The 11,914-nt window shown below is 33.8% G+C and overlaps 1 non-coding gene across 1 annotated transcript; it reads right to left on the reverse strand.

Moving 5' to 3' along the window:
* Window positions 1-256: 256 nt before the first annotated feature.
* On the reverse strand, window positions 257-363 carry LOC131181109 (small nucleolar RNA R71). The gene has a single exon (XR_009149737.1). It is a non-coding gene; the product is annotated as a small nucleolar RNA R71 (small nucleolar RNA).
* Between the last annotated feature and the right edge of the window lie 11,551 nt (window positions 364-11,914).

Consider the following 11,914-nt stretch of genomic DNA (forward strand, 5'->3'; position numbering starts at 1 on the left):
AATCCATTTGTTGCCTAAGTTTCATGGTCTTGCAGGTGAGGATCCACATAAGCATTTAAAAGAATTTTATGTTGTGTGTTCCAGCATGAAACCTCAAGGAGTTTCAAAGGATAAAATCAAGTTTCGAGCTTTTCCCTTCTCATTGGAAGGCACAGCTAAGGATTGGTTGTATTACCTTCCTTCCGGATCTGTCAACTCGTGGAATGGGATGAAGCAGATATTTCTGGAGAAGTATTTTCTTGCTTCCCATGCTGCCAACATAAGAAAAGAAATTTGTGGCATCCAGCAGTACAATGGAGAGAGTTTGTATGAGTATTGGGAGAGATTTAAGAAGCTGTGTGCAAGCTGTCCCCATCATCAAATAAGTGAGCAGCTTTTGATTAAGTATTTCTATGAGAGACTTCTACCAATGGACTGCAGTATGATAGATGCTGCTAGTGGAGGAGATTTGGTTGACAAGACACTAGAAGAGGCAAGGAGGCTAATTGCTAACATGGCAGCAAATGCTCAATAGTTTGGAATGAGAATGGATCACACACCTATGAATGTTAATGAGGTAAGTACATCTAACCTTGAGAAACAAATTTCTGATTTAACTTCTTTGGTGAGGCAGTTGGTTGTAGGGAATATGCAAACTGTTAAGGTATGTGGAATTTGTTTAGGTTCGAGTCATGCTACTAATATGTGTCCTACGTTACAAGAGGATGAATCAATGCAACATGTTAATGTAGTAGGACATTATGGACAGCCGCAACGCAGGTATGATCCATATTCGAATACTTATAATCCAGGATGGTGACATCATACCAATCTGAGTTATGGGAATCAACTTGTGCAAAACTGATACCAGCAGTAAAGACCACAAGTGAATCAACCACAACCACCTCCACCTCTGCCTTCCTCAAATCAAGGTATGTCACTTGATGAAATTGTTAAGGCTTTGGCTAACAATACCCAATAGTTTCAACAGGAGACCAGAAATAGCATTCAAAACATAGAGAGGTAGATTGGTCAGTTGGCCTCATCTGTGAGTAAGCTGGAAGCTCAAGGTTCTGGAAAGCTCCCATCACAAACTGTCATGAATCCTAGAGAAAATGCAAGTGCGATACTATTGCGGAGTGGGAAAGAAGTTGATAATCAAACTCCACATGAGCCAATAAAAAAGAAGAAGTAAGGAGCAAAAGAGTCTGAAGTTCCTGAAGTTGAGGTAAATACTGAACCTAACTTAAATAAGGTTAATAATTCTGTTCCTCCATTCCCATGCAGGTTGGCTAAAAATAAGAAAGAATAATAAGAGAAAGAAATTTTGGAGACTTTCAGAAAGGTGGAGGTGAATATACCTTTACTTGATGCGATCAAATAAGTTTCCAAGTATGCTAAATTCCTTAAGGAACTATGCACTACAAAGCGCAGGTTGAGGAATAATGAGTGAAGGAATAGAAGCGTGAAAAACACAAGTTTATACCATTGAATTCAAAAATTTTCACCTAAGGTCACATGCATCATGTAAGATTTATTTTTATCTATTTGATTTCAATGATAAACAACATATTAAAACTCTTTTAATATGTTTTTGGATCTGTATTTGCCATTTAAGATTTTAAAATTAATCAGATTAATTTTAGAACCCTAGATTAAATCAAGAACAAACACACTAACCTCTTGATGCACTGCAATGTATTTGCGCCTTTGAGATTTGTCTTCAGGACACCAAATGTTGTCCCCCTAGCTTGTCCACACCAAGAACACCTATGGCAGCCCTTGAACAGCTTCTAAAGCTTTTTCTATTAATTAGAAAATCAAGTTTTGCCTTTTAAAAGATTAGAGATGTAAACAGGACATTAGAAACAATTTCTAGTATTTTTAATTCAAGAGATTGATGGCTAATCTCTTTGAATTGATGAGAGATGAAGAAGAAGAGATGGAGAGCCTCAAAATGGTGTGACAAAGGAGTGTCGCTGCTGGTTGTATTTTATTTTCTCATAACAACACTTATATAGCTAGGTTAACACATTAAACCCTTGCCACATGTCACCCTTTGATTAGCTCTAGGTTGAAGTGACCCAATCACATTGTGCCAAGTGTCAAACCTATATTTAATCTTAATTTTAATCATCTTACATGATTAAAAGACATTTGACAAGCTTATGTGTAATGCCATGTGTCACCATCTCATGGTGCCACATATCACACTGCGAAATGACCAAAATGCCCCTGTGTCTTAATTTTGAGTTCTAAACCCAAAATAATTATTTCTCTTCTTCTAATTAATTTATATCAAATATAAATTAATTAATTAATCTCTATTAAATAATTTCTCATTAATTAAATTCATATTTAAATACTTTAAATATAAATTTAACTTATACTATACATAATCTAGATTTAGTTTCAAGTCATGCTAGGGACTTTGCAATCTAATTGCAAACCAAACCTATTTAATTAATCAATTAAACTCTTTAATTAATTAATAAAATCATATTTAATTAGGTGACTACTTGTGTATGTGTGTGACTTACTAGGCTCATCACTAATTGGCAATGAGACATGATATCAACTCTTAATATCATAAGAACTCTTTCTTACCATAAATGATTTCTCTAAATCATTTTATGCACCTCATAGACCATAGTTAACACCTAGCATAGCATGCCATGGACACTCAATTAGTAATAAGGTTTACCTTAAATGAACCTATAATCATATGTTACCATGCACTAGAATCTCTCCGTTACAAAATCCCAACTCATGTTAGAGTCATGGTTTATGTCAAACTCCATTTGCTATGAATATTATGTTCTCTTTTAATTCTAGTTCTTGATTAAAAAGATTTTCTCATCAGAAACTCTTTTTTGATTAAATCTATCTGTCCTGGCCAGGAACTTGAAACATCAAGAACAATTAAATGAACATAGGATTTTATCTCTATTTACTTAGAGGAACAGATTCCCTCTTGATCAACACCTACCTCCATATATAACTAGTAGGAGCCAACACATGCCCATATACCGATACACAGTACAAGTATGAAAGCAGTATCAAACTCAAACTACCTATATACAAGATAATCATGTATATCTCAGGTCTAAAGATTATATGCACTGATATGATTTATGACAAAACATTAACAAGAGTAAACTCCATGTGCTTGTCATAAGTGCCACTGGTTCGGCCTACTTATCATTTATAAGTACCTATCATGTTTGTCATATGGCATGAGACTCACCATTCCATCTTATTTATATCTCATATAAATAACTTGGGAACAAACATGAATACAATCTTTCTGGATAAGTCATGTCCTTATTATGAAGTATCCTCGATTATGAACCTATTTATGATACTTTGTGCTAGAAATAATGTCATTCATATTCTTAACAACTTAAGAATAATATTTCTAACAAAATATCAATGTACTTTTTCTATTACACATAAATATATTATGTAAACGAAAAAGTGGAAAAGCCTTTTATTAATAAAAATATGTACAAGATACATACTAAATGATATGCTCTAGGGCATACTACTAATAATCTCCCACTAGCACTAGGGCCATTCATTACAATATCTTAGACAGACATCTTCTCAACATGTCGGTCTAGCTGAGTCTGTGACATAGGCTTAGTGAATGGATCAGCTGGGTTTTCAGCTGATGCTATTTTCTGCATGGCTACATCGCCTCACCCAACTATTTCTCTGATAATGTGGTAACGCCTTTCTATGTGTTTGGATTTTTGGTGAGACCTTGGTTCCTTAGCCTGTATGACTGCTCCATTGTTGTCACAGTGTAGTGGAACTGCTGACTCAATGGAAGGAACTACTGCAAGTTATGTCACAAACTTCTTTATCTAAACAACTTCCTTTGCAGCATCTGATGCAGCAATATACTCAGCCTCTGTAGTGGAATCTGCAGTCGTGCTCTGTTTGGAACTCTTCCAACTGACTGCACCTCCATTACAAATGAACACATATCCAGATGTAAACTTTCTATCATCGATATCTGATTGGAAATCAGAATCAGTATAACCATCCAATTGCAAGTCTCCACCTCCATAGATCAAGAATAAATCCTTAGTTCTTCTCAAGTACTTAAGGATATTCTTGTGACTATCGATGTTCCAAACCTGGATTGGATTGATACCTGCTAGTCAAACTAACAGCATATGCGATATCCGGCCTAGTACACAACATTGCATACATTAAACTTCCAATAGCCGAAGCATATGGAATCCTGGCTATTTTATTTCTTTCTTCAGGTGTCTTTAGAGACATCTCTTTAGAAAGATGGATACCATGTCTTACTGGTAACAATCCTCTCTTGGAATCAAGCATGTTAAACCTCTTTAACACCTTTTCCAAGTATAGACTTTGGGATAAACTAATTATTCTTTTCGCTATATCTCTATATATGCGAATCCCAAGAGTATAGGTTGCCTCCCCTAAGTCTTTCATGGAGAATGTATTTAACAACCATATCTTTACAATTGTCAACATACCTATGTCATTACCCATCAACAGTATGTCATCCACATATAAGACAAGAAAAGTGATAGCACTGTCACTAACCTTCTTATATACACATGGCTCATCCTCATTTTTTATAAAACCAAAAGATTTAATGGCTTCATCAAAACGGATGTTCCAACTCCTCGAAGCTTGTTTCAACCCATAAATGGATCACTTTAGCTTGCATATCTTAGAACCATCTTGGGATTCAAAACCCCTAGGTTGTTCCATGAAAATGTTTTCTTCAATGTATCCATTGAGAAAAGCTGTTTTGACATCCATTTGTCAAATCTCATAATCATAGTATGCAGCTATTGCTAATAGAATCCTAATTGATTTAAGCATGGCAACAGGCGAGAAAGTCTCCTCATAGTCGATTCTTTGCCTTTGGCGAAACCCTTTCGCTACTAGCCTTACCTTATAGGTCTTTACCTTTCCATCAGAACCAATTTTCTTCTTGAAAACCCATTTGTTCCCTATAGGTATAATACCTTCAGGTGGGTCAACAAGATCCCAAACTTGATTCTTATACATGGAATCAATTTTAGATTTCATAGCATCAATCTATTTTGAAGAGTCTATATCTGATATAGCTTCTTCATAGGTAAGTGGATCATCTCCATGATCTAATTCTTCATGAGTAGACAATTCTTATTCTTCTTCATAAAGGAAACCATATCTCACTGGTGATTGAGATACCCTGGTTGTTCTACGAGGAACAACTGTAGATGTTTCATCAATGGGTGTAGGTTGACTAGATGGATCTATATCCATCTGATCTGTTGGTTGATCAGAATTCTCCAATTCCAACTCTATCTGCCTTCCTTTGCCTCCTTCTTGAACAAACTGTTGTTCAAGAAATGTGGCATCTCTACTTATCACAACCTTTTGTGAAGTAGGCAAATAAAAATAATATCCAAAACTATCTTTTGGATATCCAACAAATCGACCCTTTTCTGATCTGGTCTCCAATTTATCAGTGTTCAGCTTTTTGATATAAGCTGGACAACCCCAAATCTTAACATGCTTAAGACTTGGTTTTCTTCCATGCCATATCTCATAAGGTGTGGAAGAAACTGATTTTGATGGAATCCTATTCAGAATATACAAAGCTGATTCTAATGCAAATCCCCAAAAGGAGATTGGCATATCAGTATAGCTCATCATACTACGTACCATATCTAATAAGGTACGATTTCTCCTTTCAGATACACCATTCAGCTGTGGCGTTCCTAGAGGAGTCAGCTAGGAAATAATGCCATGCTCTCTCAAGTATTCATCAAACTCAGTACTCAAATATTCACCTCCATGATCTGATCGAAGAGCTTTAATACTCTTTCCTGTTTGATTTTCTACTTCAAATTTAAATTCTTTGAACTTTTCAAAGGATTCATGTTTGTATTTCATCAAATACAAATACCCAAACCTTGATTTATCATCAGTAAAGGTAATAAAATAATAAAAGCCCCCTCTAGCCATATCTTTAAATGGACCACATACTATGTATTAGCTCCAAAATATTTTAAGCTCTTAGCCCTTGTCCAACAAAGGGTGATCTAGTCATTTTGCCCTGAAGGCAAGATTCACAAGTTGGAGTACGCTCAGAGCCCAATGAGGATAGAATCCCCATTTTCTCTAATTTTGTAATCCTATCTTCTACAACATAACATAATCTTAAGTGCCAAATATATTTTGAACTTAAGTTGATTTTCACTATGGCATTGCATTCATTTAGATCACTTGCATTCATTTTGTGTTTGTCATTATTATCCAAATAATAAAGACCATCATTCATATAACCCGAACCAACATATTTATTTCCAAAATAAATATTGCAAACATCATCTGTGAACTGAAATTCATAGCCATTTTTAGTCAAACTAGATATAGAAATGATGTTCTTAAAAGCATCAAATACATATAAAATATAATCCAAGCACAAAATATGTCCAAACATATAAAAAGATTTAGATCCTTTGGCTAAAGCCTCAACAGTTGAGCCATTGCCAATCCGGACTCTTAACATCTTGAGAACGCAAGCTGCTACTATTTGCTAGTTCCTGCATATCATTAGAAATGCGAGAACTGGCACTAGTATCTAAAACCCAAGCTGTAGATGAACTATGAATATCATCAGAATCTAAATAACAAGATATGGACATACCTTCCAAAGGTGTATCCTTCTTGTCCTTCAGAGAAGCAAGATACTCTGGGCAGTTCCTTTTCCAATGCCCATCCTTCTGGCAGTGGAAACACTTTCCTTTGCCTCCATCAACTTTAGTCTTCCCTTTCTATTTAGCTATTTTCTTAGAAGGACCAGGAATCTGAGGTTTCTTTTTCTTATTGCCCTTCTTCTTGTTGGACTTTCCAATAGAAGAAGATGCAATCAAAGCTACCTCTTTTCCTTTATTGCCCGGCATATTCTTTTGGGCAATAACCAGCATATTGAGTAAACCAGCTAAGGTGCATTCCTGTTTAGTCATATGGAAATTTGTCACAAAATTTCCAAAAGACTCAGGAAGGGACTGAAGGATCAAATCCGTCTGTAGTTGGAAATCCATGTTGAAGTCAAGATGTTCCAACTGCTCAATCAGCCGAATCATCTTGTGGACATGATCCCCAACATTCTGTCCCTCAGACATCCTCATGCAGAACAGCTACTTAGATATCTCATACCTAGCGTTCCTGCTATGCTCACCATACAACTCTTATAGGTGAAGGAGGATCTCACTCGCACTCTGCATGTTCTCATGCTGCTTCTGTAACTCATTACTCATGGAAGCAAGCATGTAACACTTAGCTCTTATATCATGCTCCTTCCACTTGTCCAAAGTTTCATGTTCCTCTTGTGTGGCCTCTGGAGGTAAAGGTCCAGGAACATTTGAATCTAGAATAGGCTTGCAATGATATTAGATGGTAGTGGTTGTTCTGTGCTCATTATTATCAGAAAATTAACTGCAGAAAATAACCAGATTAATTAGTAAATGTATCATGTAATTAACCAAAATGATTATGGTCTTTTAATCAAATTGGTCCTCCCACTAACTTAGCGAATCCTACACTTCCAAAGTAGAAAACAGAAATCCTAGTTGGATGGATTTCTAGTGGGTGATTGAATTCTTATAATTCTATTGATCATCCTCAGGTACATCCGTTATTGGAATTACAATAAACTATAAGTGAACAACTCCTTGCCCATCACATCTCATGTGAGGTTCAATCCTTTACCTAGCCCCTAATGCTTAAAATCTCAGGTACATTCATTATTGACTTATCTTGCATTAGTTAAGTTGATCCCATTGAGTCAGTAATTATGCAAATAATTTTAATGTCCTCAGGTACATCCAATATTAGGCACCAAACCATTTACATATTTACAACATCTCATGCTTAACAATTATTCTTAAGAAAATCTCTTAAATTAATTGCATCTTATGCAACTATTTAAAATTTCTTAAAATAATTACCTCAATGGAGGGCCTATGTTATAATTACTTTAATTATAGCATTTCCAACTTAATCATTTGTTTGGAAGATTTTATAGTCATCCTAATTACTATTTAGGTCTCACTTTGCACATTATCCATTTAACATGCATATATCATATAATTACATACATTCCCATACATCTCATGCAATCATGGATAAGCAGTAAATATGGTATGATCATGGACTTTCTAAGGGATTCAATTCTGAGCCACCAAAAATTGAATCAAGGCATTCCTAGGTGCATTTCATTCATTCATTTTACAAGAGTTGCTGAAGGAGTACACAATCAACACTTGATCTTGAATTCCTCCCACTGGTCCCACCAATGCTCTTGACCTCCTTGAACTTCTTGCAATCCAATTACATAGTAATCCTTGGCATACCAAGGCGAATTTATAAGAACTTAAATAAATGAAATTACAACCCAAAAATTATTACAAACTTAATAATACATGCCCAAAATAAATTAAAATAAATTAATTAATTTACAATCCCAAAGAAACATAAAAGAAATAAATCCAATCACATTGGTCTTTTATAGTCCATGATCATCCATCATGCATATCACTATTTAATAATTAAATAAAACATACATACTTAAATTAAATTGAATATCTCATATTCAACTTAAAAAATCCAAATTTGAATATGATTCAAATAAATTTAAAAATTTAGATTTGAATCTCATTCAAACAAATTTAAAAATTCATATTTGAATCTCATTCAAACAAATTTAAAAATTCAGATTTGAATCACATTCAAACATTTCTTAAAAATCAGATTTGAATCACATTCAAACATTTTTTAAAAAATCAGATATGAATATTATTCAATCATCTTTAAAAATTCAGATCTGAATATGATTCAAACAACTTTAAAAATTCATATTTGAATCACATTCAAACAACTTTTAAAATTCATATTTGAATCACATTCAAATAATTTTTAAAATTTTGATTTAAATCATAATTTAATCGTGTGATTAAAACTACTAATTAAACACTTTAATTAGTCAAAGAATAGGCCTTAGATCATACAACAATTGAAGAATTAAAAGCCAAACCTTGAACCACCCATGGAAGCCAAACCATGCGCACCATTGATGGTGTTTTTCAAGCATGCCGCCACACCTCCATTGCAACTAGCAATGGATAAATCATCTCATGATCAAAACATACAATTAAATCATATAATCAACAATCTAAATGGCAAATATAGTGGCTCTGATACTAATTGAAGGAACGGAAGCGTGAAAAACACAAGTTTATACCATTGAATTCAAAAATTTTCACCGAGGGTCACATGCATCATGCAAGATTTATTTTTATCTATTTGATTTCAATGATAAACAATATATTAAAACTCTTTTAATATGTTTTTGGATCTGTATTTGCCATTTAAGATTTTAAAATTAATCAGATTAATTTTAGAACCCTAGATTAAATCAAGAACAAACACACTAACCTCTTGATGCACTGCAGCGTATTTGCGCCTTTGAGATTCGTCTTCAGGACGCCAAATGTTGTTCCTCTAGCTTGTCCATACCAAGAACACCTATGGCAGCCCTTAAATAGCTTCTAAAGCTTTTTCTATTAATTAGAAAATCAAGTTCTGCCTTTTAAAAGATTAGAGATGTAAACAGGACACTAGAAACGATTTCTAGTATTTTTAATTCAAGAGATTGATGGCTAATCTCTTTGAATTGATGAGAGATGAAGAAGAAGAGATGGAGAGCCTCAAAATGGCGTGACAAAGGAGTGTCGCTGCTGGTTGTATTTTATTTTCTCATAACAACACTTATATAGCTAGGTTAACACATTAAATCCTTGCCACATGTCACCCTTTGATTAGCTCTAGGTTTAAGTGACCCAATCACATTGTGCCAAGTGTCAAACATATATTTAATCTTAATTTTAATCATCTTACATGATTAAAAGACATTTGGCAAGCTTATGTGTAATGCCATGTGTCACCATCTCATGGTGCCACATATCACACTGCGAAATGACCAAAATGCCCCTGTGTCTTAATTTTGAGTTCTAAACCCAAAATAATTATTTCTCTTCTTCTAATTAATTTATATCAAATATAAATCAATTAATTAATCTCTATTAATTAATTTCTCATTAATTAAATTCATATTTAAATACTTTAAATATAAATTTAACTTATACTATACATCCAATAATCTAGATTTAGTTTCAAGTCATGCTAGGGACTTTGCAATCTAATTGCAAACCAAACCTATTTAATTAATCAATTAAACTCTTTAATTAATTAATTAAATCATATTTAATTAGGTGACTACTTGTGTATGTGTGTGACTTACTAGGCTCATCACTAATTGGCAATGAGACATGATATCAACTCTTAATATCATCAAAACTCTTTCTTACCATAAATGATTTCTCTAAATAATTTTATGCACCTCATAGACCATGGTTAACACCTAGCATAGCATGTCATGGATACCCAATTAGTAATAAGGTTTACCTTATATGAACCTATAATCATATATTACCATGCACTAGAATCTCTCTGTTACAAAATCCCAACTCAAGCTGGAGTCATGGTTTATGTCAAACTCCATTTGCTATGAATATTATGTTCTCTTTTAATTCCATTTCTTGATTAAAAAGATTTTCTCATCAGAAACTCTTTTCTGATTAAATCTATCTGTCCTGGCCAGGAACTTGAAACATCAAGAACAATTAAATGAATATAGGATTTCATCTCTATTTACTTAGAGGAACAGATTCCATCTTGATCAACACCTACATCCATATATAACTAGTAGGAGCCAACACATGCTCATATACCCATACACAGTACAAGTATGAAAGCAGTATCAAACTCAAACTACCTATATACAAGATAACTGTGCTATCTCAAGTCTAAAGATTATATGCACTGATATGATTTATGACAAAACATTGACAAGAGTAAACTCCATGTGCTTGTCATAAGTGTCACTAGTTCGGCCTACTTATCATTTATAAGTACCTATCATGTTTGTCATATGGCATGAGATTCACCATTCCATCTTATTTATATCTCATATAAATAACTTGGGAACAAATATGAATACAATCTTTCTGGATAAGTCATGTCCTTATTATGAAGTATCCTCGATTGTGAACCTATTTATGATACTTTGTGCTAGAAATAATGTCAGTCATATTCTTAACAACTTAAGAATAATATTTCTAACAAAATATCAATGGACCTTTTCTATTACACATAAATATATTATGTAAACGGAAAAGTGGAAAAGCCTTTTATTAATAAAAATATGTACAAGATACATACTAAATGATATGCTCTAGGGCATACTAATAATAATGAGAAGATCAATGTGGGGGAAAATGTGTCGGCATTAATTCAGCAAAAATTACCCCCTAAGTGTAAGGATCAAGGTTCGTTTTCTATTCCCTGCAAAATAGGTGATTCTAAATTTGAACGTGCAATGGTAGATTTAGGAGCATCTATTAATGTTATGTCAAATTCAGTTTTTTAAACTTTAAATTTGGGTCCCTTAAAAGAAACCAGTGTCATTATTCAGTTAGCTGATCGTTCTAATGCTTACCCATTAGAAGTAGTTGAGGATGTGTTGGTGCAGGTTGGAGAATTAATTTTTCCTGTTGATTTTTATATTCTGGATATGGAGGATAGTGTTCCCACATCAAAATCAGCTTTGATTTTGTTTGGAAGACCTTTCCTAAAAACTACCAAGACAAAAATTGATGTGGATGATGGTACCTTAACTATGGAGTTTGATGGAGAGACTGTCAAATTTAATATCTTTGATGCCATAAAGTATCCTGCTGATGATCATTTTGTTTTTTCTATTGATGTTGTTGATACAATTGTACAGGATGTCTTTGAGTTAAGCATGGAGGATGAGTTAGAAGTGGTGATT

Source organism: Hevea brasiliensis, chromosome 6 (assembly GCF_030052815.1).
Source record: "Hevea brasiliensis isolate MT/VB/25A 57/8 chromosome 6, ASM3005281v1, whole genome shotgun sequence".
Classification (NCBI taxonomy): domain Eukaryota; kingdom Viridiplantae; phylum Streptophyta; class Magnoliopsida; order Malpighiales; family Euphorbiaceae; genus Hevea; species Hevea brasiliensis.